The 18313-nt window shown below is 47.6% G+C and overlaps 1 pseudogene; it reads right to left on the bottom strand.

Moving 5' to 3' along the window:
* Positions 1 to 433: 433 nt before the first annotated feature.
* Positions 434 to 18313, bottom strand: part of LOC144375668 (protein transport protein Sec61 subunit alpha-like) — a 57859-nt pseudogene continuing 39979 nt past the window's right edge.

Genomic DNA, 18313 nt, shown 5'->3' with positions numbered 1-18313 from the left:
GTGCCACTGCTAGTGATGCTGAGGACACGCTGGTGATGCTGTCCATTTACCCAGAGGAGGTGAGAGCCAATACCCGACCACCCTAAGGCCACACACAGAGATTTTGTGCTTCCAACCCAGTCAAAAAGCCACCTTTGTGGGGACCAGGGACACCACAGTGGTTGCACACATCACTGAGGGGGGGAGGGAAGGCCAAGGCCAAATTCAGACAGAAAATGGGGACAGCGCTCCCCATTCCTGTCAAGGCTGCAGCTGCCAATGCTAGAAGGAGGAGAGAAGCCCCGCTGAGGGTGGCCACCCCATGGTGGAGAGGAGGGGTAGATGTCAGCCAGACGACAAGGTCCCCACGTGACACAGCACTGCTGCCCCCGGCCACCACTGCCTTCTGAGGCACTGTCCAGTGTCCTCCCTGGTCCTCAGATAAGTGTTGTTCTCAGAAGAGCAGGGTGCCCATGGGGCCCACCTTGCTTGGCTCCTTGACGAAAATCTCAAAGGACTGGGAGATGCTGATGACTGCCAACGTGATCCCCGTCCCCAAGCCGATGGTGCCCAGGAAGGCAGCCAGGATCGAGAGGCCCCAAGACACAGGCCCCCAGAGGCCACTGCCATGGGGATGTACCTGGGCGAGGGCAGGTGGTCAGCCCCAGGCCACCACAGAGCCCCCAAGCTGGCCACCAGTCTTGCCCACAACTAATACCAGAACCTCAGGAGGCCCCACCACCTCCCTGAAGTATCCTCTGCTAACACCCCTGTGTGCCCCACTAATACTATGGGACCTAGTCCCTGTTAGGGGACTGTGACTAGTCCAAACTGAAAGGCTGCTGAACACAGTGGCCCATACCTGTTACCCCAGTAACTCGGGAGGCTGAGCAGGAAGATCACAAGGTGAGGCCAGCCTCAGCTGCTTTGCAAGGCCCTAAGCAGCTCAGCGAGACCCTGTCTCTAAATAAAATATAAAAATGTCTGGGGTTGTGTCTTAGGGGTCAAGTGACCCTGGGTCTGTTCCTCAGTAAGGTTGCTGGGGGGCTGGGTATGAGTCTCAAATGCTGAAGATGTCTCTCGAAATGGCCATTGTCCCTACCAAGGACTCGAAAGCAACCAAGAATTTGCAACTGTGGCTTTTCCTGTGTTTGCTTCTTTCAGGAAAGGTCACCAATTGAGAACCCACAGGACAACCTGGGCTGCCACCTGACTTTGTAGACACAGCCCTTCTTACTGTGGCTGCTGCTGAGTGGCAGAGGAAGAGCTGAGAAAATGGCAGACGTCACCAGGGAGGCCAGGGGCAGCCCTCAATCCAGGACAAGGTGCAGCTGCAGCGGGCGCTCCTCCTGCCCCAGGCACTTGCAGCCTGGGGCCTCTCCCACCCTCCATTCTCTCCACCCCAAGGTGATGGCCCCCCTGGCCCAGGTGGTCTCTGGCCTCCTCTCTGCTGTGGCCTTGTCTGCTAGAACTGACCTCTCTGCTTCAAACACCACCAGCCCTCTGCGGCTCTGCTGGCCTCTCAGCCACATCAACCATCTGTCTTTTTTTCAGTCTTGGGGATTTAACCCAAGGGTGCTCCAACCCTTAGCCCTGTCTCCAGCCCTTTTTTTGTATTACATTTAGAGACAGGGTCTCACTGAGTTACTCAGGACCTCACTAAGTTCCTCAGGTTGGCCTCCACCTTGCCATCCTTGTGCCTTGGCCTCCAGGCGTGCCTCAGAGAGCCTAGCGCTTCAGCTCAGGTCCATCTGGAGCCCCACTCTGTGCTCAGAGCCTGGGCACTGCTCCTGGATGCCTAGGGCAGCATCCCACTAGCATGAGCAGAGGTGAGGGTCCCCTGTTGCCAGCACCATCCCTACAGTGCCCCATGCTTGGTCGCCAGACTGCGTGCACCTGGCTCCCTGCTGAAGGCGCCAGGCATCTTATTCCATGTCCCCAGCATCCAGCACTTAGCAGGTTCATAAATATCCAATGACACAGGGACCTTGCCTACCCTGTGATCTGAGAATGAGACACATGGACACTGGAGACCACAAGGCCCACCGGTACTCAAGGCCCAGGAGCCACACCTGCTGACTGGGGGTGGGTACTGCACTTGCCGGTTGAGCTCATGTACCATGGATGTCTCCTGCTGGCCCCGCATCACCATCTGATGCTCCTTCAGCTGCTTGGCCACCTGCAAGATGCCCAGAGCAGAGGATATGTTCAGAGGTGGGCTCAGAGGAAAAGGTCTCAAGCTGCTGGACATGTAAAGGGCTATTTCTGCAGCTCTACGTCTTTACACGGACTTTAGAAATGCCCTAAGGCCTGGGGTGCACCCCTGTCATTCCAGCAGCTTGGGAGGCTGAGGCAGGAGGATCACAATTTGGAGGCCAGCCTCAGCCACTTAGCAAGGCCCTGAGCAGCTCAGTGAGACCCTGTCTCCAGATGAAATCTAACAAGGGCTCAGGGGTTAAGTGTCCCTGGACCAGCAAGGTGCCGTAAGAAGACCAGACAATGTGTGATTTTCCACTCTGGCTTCAGGTTCTCAGACCTGCTGCTGATGGCTGAGCTCCATCCATCTGTCCTTAATGCTCTGAACTGTCTCACTAAGGTGGGTGGCCCATCTGCATGTCACAAACCACCACTGTGACAAAGCAACAAGCCGAGTGACACTTTAAGAATGTCCGTTCATACTTACATTCTTGGCAGATGAGCCCAAGACCTCGACCCAGATCTTAGAGAAGAAGACGCAGGATCCCAGCATGAATACGAGGTACACTACCACATGGACAGGGTCCTCCAACACGGAACCAAAGGACTCCAGGAGAGACAGGTAGTAACACAGGCCACAAACTGCATAGGCGCAGGTGGGGCCTCCAGAAGACGAGTCCTTGGAAGAAGGAACAGAAGGTCTGGGATGCTGCGTCTACTTAACCTGAGCTTCAAGATGAACCCAAAGCAGATCAAAGACTGTGATTGCAGCCGGGCACAATGACACACGCCTGTCCCCCCACAGCTCAGGAGGCTGAGGCAGGAGAATGGCAAGTTGGAGGCCAGCCTCGGACACTTAGAAAGGCCCGAAGCAGCTCAGTGAGACCCTGATTCTAAATAGGGGTGGAACAGGGCTCAGGAGTCAAGGGCCCCTTGGTTTAGTCCCTGTTACAAAAAACTTCCTGCACAGAATTTGGGAAAGGACACAAGGGAGGAGATCTGTGGGTGAGACACTTGGTCAGGAGCAAGACACACAGATGCTGAGCAGTAACACCCACTCTGTGGCCAGGAGAGGATCCTTGGGAACATCTGACTGACAGACCAGGTGCCGACAGACTGACGAGCAGGTGCCCGCTGAAGCGGACATACAGCATCTGAGAGATGATGTAGGGGTGGGGACCAGGGCAGACTGCAGGATGATCCGGACATTGGAGGTGAAAAAGAGTTCGATGTGGTAGGTATGGTACTGGCCCTGGTAGTGCACAGTCTTGATGGGCAGGTCCACCCAGAAGCCCTGAGGACACAGAACAGGGCGCTCTTCACTGCCTCGCAGTCCCCTATGGTCCAAAGACATGAGAGGTGGCACCAGCTCTGGGGACCCCACTTCTGACACTGCTGGAGAGCACCTGCCCCTTCCCTCACAACCACTGTGATTGGAGCACACACAGAAAAAAGACCAGAAAAATTGGTTTCAAAATGTAATAAAGTCCACTCTACGGCCATTCATATGTAAACAGAAAAAAAAAAACAATTATACCAAAGCCAGAGACAGTGGCGCAGGCCTGTCATCACCAGCAGCTCTGGAGGCTGAAGCAGAAGGACTGCAAATTGGAGGCCAGCCTCAGCAACTCAGCAAGACTCCGTCTCTAAATAAAATATAAAAAGAGCTGGGGATGGGGCTCAGGGTTTCAGTGCCCCTGGGTTCCATCCCTGGTACCAAAAAAATAAAGAAAAAGAATTGCAGACTTCATGTTCTCACTGGACACACCTGGAAATGGATGACCACAGCAAAGACAAAAATGGAGGTGATGAGGTTCATGAGGTCGGGGAGATTCTGGGAAAGCCTCTCTAATTGCTCAGACTTTGTGCACGTGGCACAGAGATAAAATAGTGCAATGATGACACCCTCCAATTCCATGCCTGTTGGCAGAGGAGGACACAAATGTGAAGGGAAGAACAAGTAGCTGGACTCCGCTGAGTCTTAGGCCTCCTCCTGGCCAATGCAGAGGCAGGAGAACAGAATCAGCTGGGAGACTCAACTGGTAGACTCATGGCACCACAGTCACGGGGTCACTGTCTGGATTTTTTTTGGCACCAGAGATGGAACCCACGGGCCCTCGGCCACTGAACCCCAATCCTAGCCTATTTGTATTTCATTCACAGACAGCATCTCGCTGAGTTGCTGAGGCCTTGCTGTTGCTGAGGCTGGCCTCCAAGTTGAGATCCTCCTGCCTCAGCCTCAGCAACAGGCAGAAAGGAGCCTGGCCTGAGGAATAGGCAAAAGACCAGCCAGGGACACTGCAGCACAGGGCGCCAAGGTCTGAGCACTTCAGAAATGGCGTGAGACTGACTTTAGGACAAAAGGACAGTGGGAAACACTGTCACCATGGCCCTTGATGCCAGGTCGGTGCTTCCCTAGACATGGCATCTGTGGGCAGAGTGGCCAATGGCTGGAGACTAAAACATCCCAGTCTCTCCCTGGGACAGTATTCTCCTGTCATCCCAGATTTAGGACAGCAGGACTCGCATCACCTTCTGGATGGCCACTCAGATGGGCCATCTGTCCTGAAGACCACATGGACAGGATGTCTGTGACAGAAACACTATCCTAGCTTTCCCTGGCCCCTGGCATCCCCGTGATGGTCTTCTGACAGCCCCTCTCCCTGCCGCCTATGGCTGTGTGGGACAACAGCTGATGTCTCTGTGGTCGAGAATCTGGAGACATGAATGCTTGAGCATTTTGTAAAGGAAGAAGTTCAGCAAACCCAGGGGGAGAAAGCAGGGACTTTTCCTGGCTGCTCTTGCCACCAGTGACCTCTCTGAACTTCCCTAACTTGCTCCACTGAGCCAAATGCCGACCCTCAAACACACCAGCTCATCTCTGAACCCAGGGCCTTTGCACCTGCCAGGTTCTCTAGAGGGACCTGTAACACTCTTCCCCAGTCGTCCCATCTTCCTTCTCTGCTCTACTCTGACCCGGGGCCCTGAGATGACACTGACGCTCACACATCTTATGTTATATCCCTTCATATTCTTAGCACCCACAGAAGCTCCTGGTGCTTAACAGCACCTGCCTGACAAGTGTCTGGAATGAAAGGTGGGTGACAGCAATGGCAGGGTGAGGGCCTTACGAGCTTTCTGAATGTTTCACGTGGTCATTTCTTGCAAGTCACTACCCGCTGATCTCTGGGAACTGGGTTGTTTCATGTGCTAGTGTTGTCTGGGGGTGAGAGTCGTGTGGCGTCTGTACTGTCCACCTCCCTCTCAGCGTGGACTGTCCCCCACCTCAGCGAAGAAGGAGCAGCTGAGCTCTCCACCCTAGGGGCCCTTCCACACCCCACTCTCCAGGTCGCAAGCTGAGCCATGGTGGCACTCCTGGTAAAAGGTGGCCCTTCCAGCTGCAAACTGCCTGTGCCTGCTCCACCCTCTTCTTGCCCATCCTGGGGGTGTCCCCGTGGCTCCACCATTTTGACTCCTTACAGCACCACTCAAATCCCCCCAGGTAGCCCCTCTGCCCCAGGCAGTTCCCAGAGGTAGCCAAGGGCAGCCACCTCCATGTCTTAGTTGTCTGTGGCCTTCATCTCTCATTCAGTCCTAAGGCCCTCTCTCTGATGTCACACTGGCTGGCTCAGGCTGGATGGCTGTGCCACCTCCCCAGCCATATTCTCAGCCTGTCTCTCAGGAACAGCAAATCATTCCTTCCAAAGCTGTCCCCTCACTCACTATCTTGCTCCAGAGCAAAGTGATCCTTTGGCTGGATGCCACAGCCCAAGCCTTCGCTGACTGGTCCCCTGTGGCCACCACTGCTCCCACTCCTTTCAAATGCAGCCCCCCCCAAAGCAAGGAGGTCTTGGCCAACACCCCGACTCCTACCCAGCTTTCACCCCCACATCCATGACTGGGGCCTATCTGCTTTGCACCCCCAGATCCTCAATTCACTTTAGATTTTCTTAAATTCTAGGAAGAGTCTGGTGTCCCTTTGCCTACTCTTCTGTAAGTGTCTCCAACCCTCCTTCCTATGGTTTAGTCTTTCCCATGGGAACCCTCAGGCTCCCTGCAGAGACTCGTCTGCAGTTTTATCAATTTGATGACATGGCACTGAAGGCTGAGAACCAGCTCTACAGTCAATTTCAAGAAAACACACAAATGCACACAAATATTTTCCATGAGAAAGACTTCCTAGCAAATAACAGATTCAGGGTTCAGAGACCAAAAGAGAAAGAAAAAAAAAGTCAATTTCCCTCTCCTAAGAAGTCTCAAATGTTTTGCAATTTTTATTTTATTAAAATTTATAAGCCAGGTGTCATGGTGCATGCCTGTAATCCCAGTGGCTCTGGAGGCTAAAGCAGGAGGATTGAAAATTTGAGGCTAACCTCAGCCAAATTGGGGCTCTAAGCAACTCAGTGAGACCCTGTCTCTGAATAAAATACAAAAGAGGGTTGGGGATGGGGCTCAGGGGTTAACTGTCCCTGAGTTCAATCCCTAGTGACTTACATCCCAAATTGGCAGTACTGCGGATTGAACCCAGGAACATTCATTCTACCCCAGCCATTTTTGAGACAGGGTCTCACTTATTTGCCATAGCTGTTCTTGAACTTGTAATCATCGAACTAACTGCTCCTTGCCTGAACAAGTGGTTTGGTGTAGCAATTTCCTTTTAAAATCTTATTCACTAAGAACAACTGCTACAATATGTGCAGATGATTGCCTGAGAGTATTCACTTCAATGCTACCTGTGACTGAGAAAGGACTGAAATGTCCACCAGAAGACAATTGGCTAAAATCAACACTTCTTTATCTTTGCAGTGCAGGTTCCTGCTAAGAAATATGAGGCAGGATTACTCTGTGGCATGTTAACTGTCTTTGAAATATTTTTATAAGAGGTGTTATTATTATTATTATTATTTTCATTATTATTATTATTTGGAATTAGGGATTTAACCCTGGACCACTTAACCTCTGAGCCCTTTTCCCAGCCCTTTTTTATTTTATTTAGAGACAGTGTCTCACTGAGTTTCTTAGGACCTCACTAAGTTGCTGAGGCTGGCCTCCAACTTGTGATCCTTTTGCCTCAGCCTCCTGAGCTGCTGCGATGACAGGCTTGAGCCTCTGCACTCAGCTACATTTTTAAAACTTTGCACACTGAAAATTCAAAAGAAATGTTTCTGAAACAGACATTTCCCCCCACAGGAATACTCTGCATGCATGAAAACTTCCTGCAGAAGTGCCCCACAGGAGGCAGGGCCCTTACCTTGGTTGATGTTGATGGTGGTGGGGTTGAAGGTCCTTCCCAGGATGGTTTCACAGATGTTGCTTGAAATGGAGAGGGAGAAGCCAAAACCCAGGCAGTGCCCTTTCTAAAGAAGGTCATCCAAAAGGAGGACTATCAAGCTCACCACAAAGAACTGCAGAATTAAAATAAATAAATTAATAAAAATGGACTCTGCGTTACTGGCCCCAGGGTCCTGGTTCCTTCCATCTTCAATGACTGGGCTCTCTGCTATGAGGGCCAAATAAGAGACCCTTCTCAATCTGCCTCACAGGAATTCAGAAGCCAAAGCCAGGGTTTTTCGATTCTTTATTTAAAAAAAAAAATCTGTTTTTTTTAGTTGGAGATGGACACAAGGTCTTTATTTTATTTTTATGGGGTGCTGAGGATGGAGACCAAGGCCTTGTGCATGACAGGTGAGCATCTACCTACCACTTAGCCCCAGCCAAAACCCCTACATTTTTTGCTTTTGTTTCTTAATTGTTTGTGGTTTGCAGGTGGACAGCATGCCTTTATTGATTTCAATATTTCTCATTGTAGATGGGCTCAGTGTCTTTATTTGATTGATTTCTTTTTGGGCGGTGCCCAGCCTCCAACTCGAGGCTTCACCCTGCTCAGGCCAGTGTTTAACCCTGAGCCCAGACTTGAGCCTGACCTGGCTCCATCTCTGGCTGAGTACTTTTGATGAGGAAGAGGGATGGTGCGGTCACTCAGGAAGCGGGGTGCGATTGGGGGTTCACCTGAGTGGTGATCAGCAGGCAGATTGCAGCGTCCATCTTTGAGGGATCCCTGTCCATGCCCGTCATCACATCCACAATGGACTGGTTGATGGTGACAATCATGCTGAACACTAGGATCCCAAGAAAACCCTGAGCAGAGTGTGGCAGGAACACAGATGACAAATACTGACACTGCACCTGGGGACTTGGTAAGGATTGTCCAACTGTCACATGTCAAAGTGCATGAGAACTCAGAGGCTTTCTAGTGAAAGCATCTTTGGTCTTTTTTGTACTTTAGAGATTGAACCCAGGGCCTTGCTGATGGTAGGCAAGTGCTCTACTAAACCTCAGCCCAGTCATCCTAAATTCTTTTTTGTAAAAAATGATCTTGAATTCTTAAGATGGAAAAACATTTTTAAAAATTATCAAGGGTAAGGAGAAAACTTCTGGGTCTGCAGCTCAGTGGTAGAGACACTGAGTTCCATTTCCAGGTCTGCAAAAAATAACATTAAAAACAAAAAGAGAAAGAGAAAAATCACCTGATTTGGGCTTTAGAAAAATAATGCAATTTTTTTTGTTTGTTTTGCTTTTGGTACTGGGGATTGAACTCAGGGGTACTCAACCACTGAGCCTCATCCCCAGCACTATTTTGTGTTTTATTTAGAGACAGGGTCTCACTGACATGCTTAGGGCCTCACTGTTGCTGAGGCTGGCTTTGAACTCACAATCCTCCTGCCTCAGCCTCCTGAGCTGCTGGGTTTAAAGGCGTGCACCACTGCACTAAGCCAAGTATATTTTAAAATGTCCAAAATAAAAATTAAAAAAAGAAAACCACTTATTAGTGCTTTAGAAAAATGATGCATTAATTTAAGGCATTGAATAATAAATGCACTACTTATTATTTAATAATGCATTACTTAATTCATTAATGATTAATACATTAATACATAAATATATTCTACAATCTTGATTTGTGTCTGAAACTCACAAATTTAAGTTAGATGAATTTCTCACTCAATTAATTATCCTTCTAACTTAAGATCTCTAAGGCATGCTGTATGGAAGATGGCAGAGTAGAAAATTATAATTATTGTTTTCTAAATAATACATTCCAGTTAACAGAGGCTAGGCTTGACTGACTCTGAGGCTGGTCCCCATTATTGGGACTGACTATCATTTGATATGGCCATTACTCTTAACCTAGTTTAACAGCACATAGAAACTGAGACTGAAGAACTATTATCTAAATTTCTTCTACATCACAAAACAAATCAACAGCAGAGCTAGACTGAGAGGATCACCTTTCTGCTCATTAAATATTTTTAAATGCAGAAAATAATAGCACTTGCTAAATAACTACCATGCACTAGGCACTGTGAGGGTATTATTCAGTTTAATCCTTTTTTTTTAGTACTGAGGACTGAGCAAAGGTGCTTCACCCCTGAGTACCTTCCCCAACCAGTTTTTATTTTATTTACAGACAGGGTCTCACTGAGTTGCTTAGGGCCTCACTAAGTTGCTGAGGCTGGCCTCCAACTGACGATCCTCCTGCCTCAGCCTCCAGAGTTGCTGCAATTACAGGCATACTCCACAGCACCTGGCTTTGATTAAATTCTTATAACAGCTCTGAAGTACATGTCACCTCCTTCACAAGGTACGGAAATCATGGCTGGTGAAGCAATGACCTCCATGCCCTGATCCTTCAAGTCCATCCTCTGGGGCATTCCTGCCCTCCCCTGCCCTGCCTGGCCTTCCCCCATACCCAGCACCTCCCAGAAATGTTCTCTCATTAACAGGCCATGGAGCACCTACAGGGTTGGCAGGCCAAGCACACAGGCCAAATTGGGCTGTTTTAATGCCCCTAATTTTAGAGCCAATTCAAATTCTCAACTAGACACCAGAACTGTACCCATGATCTTTCTTACATTTCTCAGCTCCATTAAAGAGGGCTTGGTCTTTTGGGGTGTCACACACTTCAATCATCTTGGCGCTAGCCAAGAGTGCATGATGAGGCCCAAGGTGACAATTGCAGAGATACCCAGCTACATGAGTGTGCCTAAGGAAAGGGGCAGCCACAAAGCCCCTGTGAGCTTAGGAAAGCAAGACATCATTTAATAAAATGAGCCTACAGAATTGCATGTGACCACTTCTCCACATTGGATGGGCTTCAGGTTGCTGGCAGCAATTATATAATAACCCCCCAAAACAAAAGATTAGAACACAACTGAGTCCCTCTGTTGAGCCCGTCAGACTCGGTGACACCAAGAAAGGCCAAGGATGGCTGGGGGCACAGCTCCATGGGGAAGCACTTGCCTAGCATGCATGATGCTCTGGGTTCAGGCTCCAGCAGAACTCTCCCCCCAAAAAGAGAAGAAGCCAAACCATGCACCAAGCAGAGTCCTTTCTGTGGACAAAGCCAATGCGAATATGTCCATAGGTGTCACATCTGGGAATCCTCATATTATACAGCATCATGATCTTGCCTCTGCTTAAGTGAGTTCAATGGAAAAGATGTGCTCTTAACCATTGACATGAATAGTTTAGATCCTCAAGGTGAGGCAAGAGGAAGGCAAGTTCAAAGCCAGCCTGAGCAAAAGTAAGGCACTGAGCCACTCTATGGGACACTTTCTCTCCATAAAAAAAAACAAACTAGGGCTGAAGATATCTCTCAGTGAGTGGTTGCTTCTGAGTTCAAGCCTAGGGATAAATAAATAAATAAATAAATACTTTCTGTTTTTTATATTTTTAAAATAATATTTTAGTCTTTATTTTATTTATCTCTTCTCTGATGTTTAGTATTTTTTCTTCTACTAGTTTTGGGTCTAGCTTGTTCTTGATTTTCTACCTCCTTGAAGTGGAAGTCTTGGTTGTTTTCTTTTTTGATGTAGGTATGTACTGATCTAACCTTCTTAAAATTGTCCCTGCTCTATGCTATAGGGTTTTTCATTTTGTGTTTCTATCATCATTTTTTCTAAAGAATTTTTAAAAATTTACATTCTATTTATTCATTGACTCTTGGCTATTTGAAAGCTTGTTGTTACATTTGCAGACACACAGAATGTTTCTGAAGTTCCTCCTGTTGTAGGTTTTACAGTTTTATTCCATTGTGTTTAGAAAAAAATATTTGAAATGATTTTTTAGCTTCTAAAATTTGTTAAGGTTTGTTTTATGACTTAACCTAGTGTCTATTCTGGAGAATGTTGTTGTTACTGTTGTGAAGATTTGTCTTCTTTTTTTTTTTTTTAAACTTCTGTTGAGTCCATCTGCTCTGCAGTGTACTTTAAATCCTGTGTAAATAAAGAAGAAGAATCAGAAGTAAGGTGCAAAGGCAGAATGACAGAATGGCAGAAATTCTCCTTGTCCAAGCTGCCAGCTTTACTTATAGTAGTAGGTTACATTAGGTCACGGGAATCAATAGTACATTACTGTTCATTGTGCCATTAGGCTGCAGATTTAGCAACATTATACAGCTTCTTTGTTATTTACCTACTAAGGTTGCAATGTGCAATGTTAGGAGATTTGTGTGGCTCTCAACTAAGTCCATTGTTTAAAGTTACTATTATGTGGACAGCTTTAGGTGCAGCAGAGCTTGGCAAAACACTGTGGTTGTCTAAAAAGAGAGTCCCCCCAGAGCTAAGTGCCTAAAGTCAAGGTTGAGGCTGATAAGAATCTAGCAAAGAGCTTCCTCATGCAAGGCATTGCCACAACAGCTAGGTTGTATTGGTTATCTTACTAGTTTCTGAAAGAAACTGCTGAATATTCCAAATATAGGAAACAGGGTGCCTGCTACCTCCTGGGAGTTTGCTCACCAGAGGAATGCTGTCCTTATATTTCTATGGTCAAAACACTTTCAATCCTGTGTCTCTTTTTTGATGTTTTAGATGAAAGATCCATCCATTTTTCAAACGCTGTTATTAGCAGTCCTCTATTAATATGCATTGAAGTCTCTCTCTCCCTTTAGATGAAGTAGTGTCTGTCTTATGTCTATGTGTTGTAGTATTATGTGATTTTATATTTATACTTATGATAGTTTCTTGCTTAATTAAAACCATTTGTCATTATATAGTGACCTTTTTTCTATTTTTACTTTGGTATTAAGGTCTATTTTTTTGTAATATAAGAAAAGCTACTTCTAATTTTTATTTCCATTTTCTTGAGATATCTTTCTCTTATTCTTCACTTTTATCCTATGTGGTTTTTTTTGGAGATGAAATGAGATTCTTCTAGGCAAAATATAGCTCACGGCTACAGGGTGTGATGTTCACCCCCAACTCTGTCCAGCCAGCTATCTCTGCCCAGCGTTGACTTAGATGAGCCACTTGGAATGGGAGTCATACTGGGGGTGCTGGGATTTTGATTTCTCCATTTGTAGCTTAAAATTTTTATAATGAGCACCAATCCTTAGAAATAAAAATATTAAAGACTTTTGAGGGGAAAAGTCCACTAGGCATCCATCTAGCTGTGGGGCCTGCAGTAGTGTAGAGAAGGGAGGCAGTACCTTTCCAGCCTGCCAGGTGCCAGGTGCTGGCTGGATCAGGTGGGTGACAGAAGGAAGCCTTTCTGCTCACTCTCAGAGGAGACTAGAAAAAGCCAGTTGGCCACAGATGTTCTGGAGCCCTCTGGGGAGGGGAGAAGGGCACATCTGTGACCAAAACCTGGCATGTCAGCACCATTTAGTGGGAATATTAGGGACAGTCACCCATGATTCCCTTCTGGGAAAAGAAAAAATCAAAGCAGATTTTTAAAAAATGCCATATTGACCACTGGAATTTAGAAATGAGTTCTCTGGGCTCTGCAGTGAGCCAGTCAAGCATGGGGAATGAGGGCACTTCCTGTGTGCTTTGAAGCTGGCATGCAGCTGGTGGGCCCGGGAAAGGGCAGAATCATTGTAATTATTTACAAGTCACACCTACTCTAGCTGGTCAGAGCCTGTGCCACCCATTAGGAAACATTCTGAATGCCACCACTGCTCTTGTGTATTTCCTCTTTAAGCAAAAATAAAAAGGAACCATAGCATTAGCATTTCCCATACGTGCATTATGTGGCATTCGTGTAGGTTTGTTCTTGTGTCTCGCCTTCACAATAACTGGTAACACAACACTGCAGAGTCCATGTGACCCTTTTGCACATGAGACAACCCAGAGAGAACTGCTGAAGGCACAGTTTCAGCAGAGAGTGAGTCAGACAGGAACTGATCAGCTTGTCTTAGTGTGAGCACAGACATCTCCCTGGTCCCCAGCTGTGGGGAAGGGCTCTCCCCCCAGGGCCAGCACAGAGACTGGCACGGCCATTTGTTGGCAAGAACTCTCTGTCATTTCCAAACAAAAATAGAAGGCTTGTGGAAGGCTTCTGGAAGCCACGGTGCCCATGGACAGCTCCCATGGCCACAGCTCCATGCCATGATAAACAGCCTAGTTCACCTGCCAACAGTCAAATGGGTCTTTTGGTTTTTCAGAAAAACCATTGTCTCCAGACAGGTTCTCCTGATGATTCACCACCTTAAATGTGGTGTCAAAGAGAACCTGGAGTCCCTCGCATAATCACTCCTAAAGTTGTCACTCAGGCCTCATGGCCCACAAAATTGAATGCTCCCAGGATAGAAGCCCTTGATGTATGGGCCACACGATGGCTGTTTTGTGGGTGGATCATAAATATTACTGCTATTGACACAGCCCTGAGGAACACGTCCTTGAATCTGTGCACATGAGTGCCCAAACCCTTTTGGGTGGGGCCTCTGACTGTCACCACCCGCTTCTCTCTCTCCTTAACTCCCTCCTCTGAGTCCATTCCTCCCTTTCACCTTCAGAAAATATAAATTGGTAAAGGTTCTTGACAAAGACATCATTTGGCTGAAACAAACACCTTGATGGCCTGTCCCTTCTCTTGCACTCGGCTGACTCCAGCTGGCCTTCTATGAGGCAGCCTTGCACACTGGTGTCTTTTAGTGTATGCTGGGCAGAGGCACAATGCCTAAATCCATCTGTGGCCACAGCAGACATGGGCTCAGGAAGCACCCTCACTACAGCCATGTGCTGGAAAGATGCTCAGCTGGGCACTGGTGTGGCACCCCTATGGCACCCACGTAGCACCCACTCTGCTGCAAGTGTGAACACCAGCTGCATAAGCATGTGGCTCCCCTAACAAGAGTGGTTATTTTTTGGCCACATATAATGTGAGCTCACTGAACACACATTGACCTTGACAGTTTGAAATGGCTCCTTTTACCTGTAAGTGGGTGAGTGTGATGACGATATTGGATGAAAATAACAAAAACTAAATATTATTAATTGCACGCAATATGCAGGCCAGTGTACAAAGACTGCCTGTAATGTCTCACTTAATCCTCAGGAAACTCCACTAAATGACTGGGGTCCTAAGCGTGATTACACCAGACACCACTGCCCTTCGTCCACAGCACTTTCCAACTGCAGATGGCCAGACCATGAGTGCCTCTGATTGAAGATCAGACAGGTATTGGTGCTCATGGCCACTAGATGCAGAGCACACAGCAGGATCATGGCCTTGTGTGGCCTCAAGTCGCTCAGACTGCACCAGTAGGGAGGAAACAGGATGATGAGGTCGGTGAAAGAGAGTGCACCTCACCCAAGCTGCAGGCAGCCACCCATGGGGGGCAGCACCCAGCTCTATCCACTGGCCTCTGCTCCAGTCACCAAGAAACTGATAGCCTCCTGGGAACAGTGGCAATGCTTGTAAAAGCCTGTCCAGCTGACCTGCATCTTGACCACAGGCCACATAGTGTCACTGAGCCCTTCATTCACAGCCATGAAGTTGTTGGCAGCTCTTCCCCCCAATTCTGCTCTGTCCCCACCCTGGGACCTGACCCTGTGAGTGACATCTCAATTAGCCCAGCACCTGAGTCATGTGGCCCAATGAAAGACAATGTCACCACTGGTCAAAGAGGACTGGAGTGCTTTTGGCAAAGTCTTGTTTAGTAATGAAAAATGCTGAGAGTCAAGAACAATGTTGCCTAACAGCAACAGGACAGCAGCCCTCTTCTCACCTTCCTCCTCACACATTATTATAAGATGCTAAAATTAAAGTTCATCCAAAGATACTCTCTGTTGCAAATACTCAAATCCACCAGCATCACCATCCAAGCAGCCATAGACTCTGACAATGATCATGGCTGGATTTCAATACAACTATATGTACAAACCAGGCACCAGGCTGAATTCAGCCTGTGCTCTGCACCTGCCCAGCCCTGTTCTCTACTCCTGCTCTGGTCCCAGGCCCTGACAGGTAAACACATCTTGCTTCCCAGCAACTCTAGAAACTGGTGCTTTCTCAAGAAGAGAGCATTAAGCTCTCTGCTGAATTCCACCCTCATAAGTGTCAGGAGGCTTTGGCACTAATAGGGAATTCAGGGCTAGAGATGAAGCATCAGACAAAGGGCAAGGACTTGAGTGAAGATATTCCCCAACTGTGGCCCAAGCTAGGTTGAGCTGGAGAATCTGCAGGAGAGCTCCCAGGGAGAGGGACTGTAAGGATGCCTCATCTCTCCCTGAAACACACACTAACCACCATTGTTTCTTAGAAGCTGATTTCCTACAAAGTCATGCCTCCACCACACCAAAATGTGGATCACTGCTGACAGGATCACATCATTTTCAAAACCTAAATGCCCTGGAACTTGTATTCAAGCACAGGGTCCATTCATTCATTCAACAACCATCAACTGTGCCAGGCCTTGCTATGGGTGCCACAGAGACAGGGGTGGATGAAACTGACCAGGATCTCATCTTCTGGGGAGAGAGTCAGTAGATGACTCCAGCAATGGCCAGTGGTGACATCTGTGAGGATCATGAAATAGGAAGACATGGACAGTAACAGAAGAGCAGGAGTGGCTGAGGGCTGCACAAACCAGTGTGGTCAGGGAAGGTGCCTCTCTAACAGCCAAGGCACAGGAGAGGAACCAACCCAGGGAGAGGCAGGAAACATGTATTTCAGGCAAAGGGCACATGCTAGGACCTCAAGATGGGGGAATAACAGTAGATTCATTAATGAATAGGGTTTTCATCTGCAATTGGCTCAACTCTGATATCCAACTTGAGTGAGAAATGATCCAAAGAAGCCACAGATTTCCCCGGAATATCTGTGTGTGAGGTCCCGGCAGGAAGTTCAACTCAGTGAAAAATTTACTTGATAATTTCCAGGACAGAAGAGTATGGAGTGCATGGCCCTCCCACAGACCCACAGCACCCTCCTTTTTATGAACTGGAATATTATCAATGACTCCATCCTCAAGTGTGGTCCCTGGGCCTTAGTTGTGGAAAGAGTTTCAGCAAAACACAGGGAAAATCCCAGCTGCTTTCTGACACATGAAGGAAAACCACAGGCAGTTTCGTGGGCTCTGGGATCCTGACTAAATTCATCTGGGCAGTTGCCAACAAGATTCTTTTGGTCCACCTGCATTTCAAATTTTGCCAATCCCAGGCCACCTGGGGACTCTCAAAGCAAAGCCAATTCATGAGGGGCTGGTAACTTGGCACAATGAACTCTGTCCCAAAACACACCCTACCATACATTTCAATAAAACTATCTTCCCTCAGCACATCACTTGGTCCTGACATGCACAAAGATGGAGACAATAAAGGATGAGGGCTCCCCAAGAAACCATTCCACAGTCTCAAAAAATTAAAAGGGATTTACACAATAGACCTACATAGTTTCCAGGAGGCACTATGGAAAGCAGATAAAGGAAATGCAATTTAAGAATATTTTTCTTGTTTAAACAACATGTACCAAGTGCATGGGAGAGAACAGATGACATTCTGCTTCATGACATTAGAGTAATCAAAGTATTTAAAGAAAACTTCTCTGTTCCTCTTCTCCTAAAGGCATAATTGTGTACCATTGCAAGAGGGATGATGCCCACAAAGGTGGTATGGCTGATAAAGATCTCAGAAATGACCAGTTTGGGGCTGGGGATGTGGCTCAAGTGGTAGCGCGCTCCCCTGGCATGCGTGCGGCCCAGGTTCGATTCTCAGCACCACATACAAACAAAGATGTTGTGTCTGCCGATAACTAAAAAAAAAAAAAAAAAAAAAAAAAAAATTAAAATTCTCTCTCTGTCTTTCTCTCTCTCACTCTCTCTTTTTTTTAGAGAGAGAGAGAGAGAGAGAGAGAGAGAGAATTTTAATAATTATTTTTTAGTTCTCGGTGGACACAACATCTTTGTTGGTATGTGGTGCTGAGGATCGAACCCGGGCCGCACACATGCCAGGCGAGCGTGCTACCGCTTGAGCCACATCCCCAGCCCTCTCACTCTCTCTTTAAAAAAAAAAAAAAGAAATGACCAATTTGTTCATGAAGTCCTCGATTGGGTATGCCACTTGCCAGCTGATTTGCTGGGTCGCAGCCAGACCACTGCTGTTGATGCCAAAGTCCACTTGTAGGATCTCGTACACTGAGCCATTTGCTCTGGAAAACAAACACATATTATAGTTCAGATTGAAGCACATAACTTAGCATAATGTGAAGAACACAGCAAATGGCCCATTCCCCTTCGTCAACCAAGGAAACGATTGCCAGCTTTGATTCACACATGGCAGTGTTCAAATACCTGGCCCACAGCTGCCTCTCTGTGGCCCCATCTCAGGATGAGCTTTCAGGATCCTCTGTGGACAGAAGGTTGCTCCTCACTGAATGAGAAGCTGCAATTGATTCCTTCCCAGAATATGGTGCCAGTTCCCTCCCCTGTCCAGCCGAGGAGGGAGGTGCCAGTTCCTCAGTGAAGGCCACCTTATATCCCACATCAACCACCTCTGCAAAGGCCCATTGACCAAAGATCAGGCAAACAAGTTCTGGAGATGAGAATGTGGTTCTGTCTTTGGAGGGGCCTCTGTTGTCTAGGTCCATGTGCTAGATGGCCACTGGCACTATAGGTGCTGCTGCTACTGAGCATTCCATCTAGTGGGACAGAGAGCTGCAGAAAGGGGACACATGGAAGGACCCCTTGACAAGCATCTTCAGAGCCTCGGGCAGTGGTCCAAGCACAGGCTTTGGAGTCAATGGCTTTGACAACAAACTGGCTGTGGGACCATGAGACTTGCTAAATTGGGCCTCCACTCAAACAGCTGTCAAGTGGGAATAATGACAGGTGTGCACTTCAAGGACTCAGGTTTCTAAT

The sequence above is a fragment of the Ictidomys tridecemlineatus genome, chromosome 3, assembly GCF_052094955.1.
Source record: "Ictidomys tridecemlineatus isolate mIctTri1 chromosome 3, mIctTri1.hap1, whole genome shotgun sequence".
Taxonomy (NCBI): Eukaryota; Metazoa; Chordata; class Mammalia; order Rodentia; family Sciuridae; genus Ictidomys; species Ictidomys tridecemlineatus.
The sequence above is the reverse complement of the archived record's forward strand: the minus strand, read 5'-3'. Positions and strand labels throughout refer to the sequence as shown.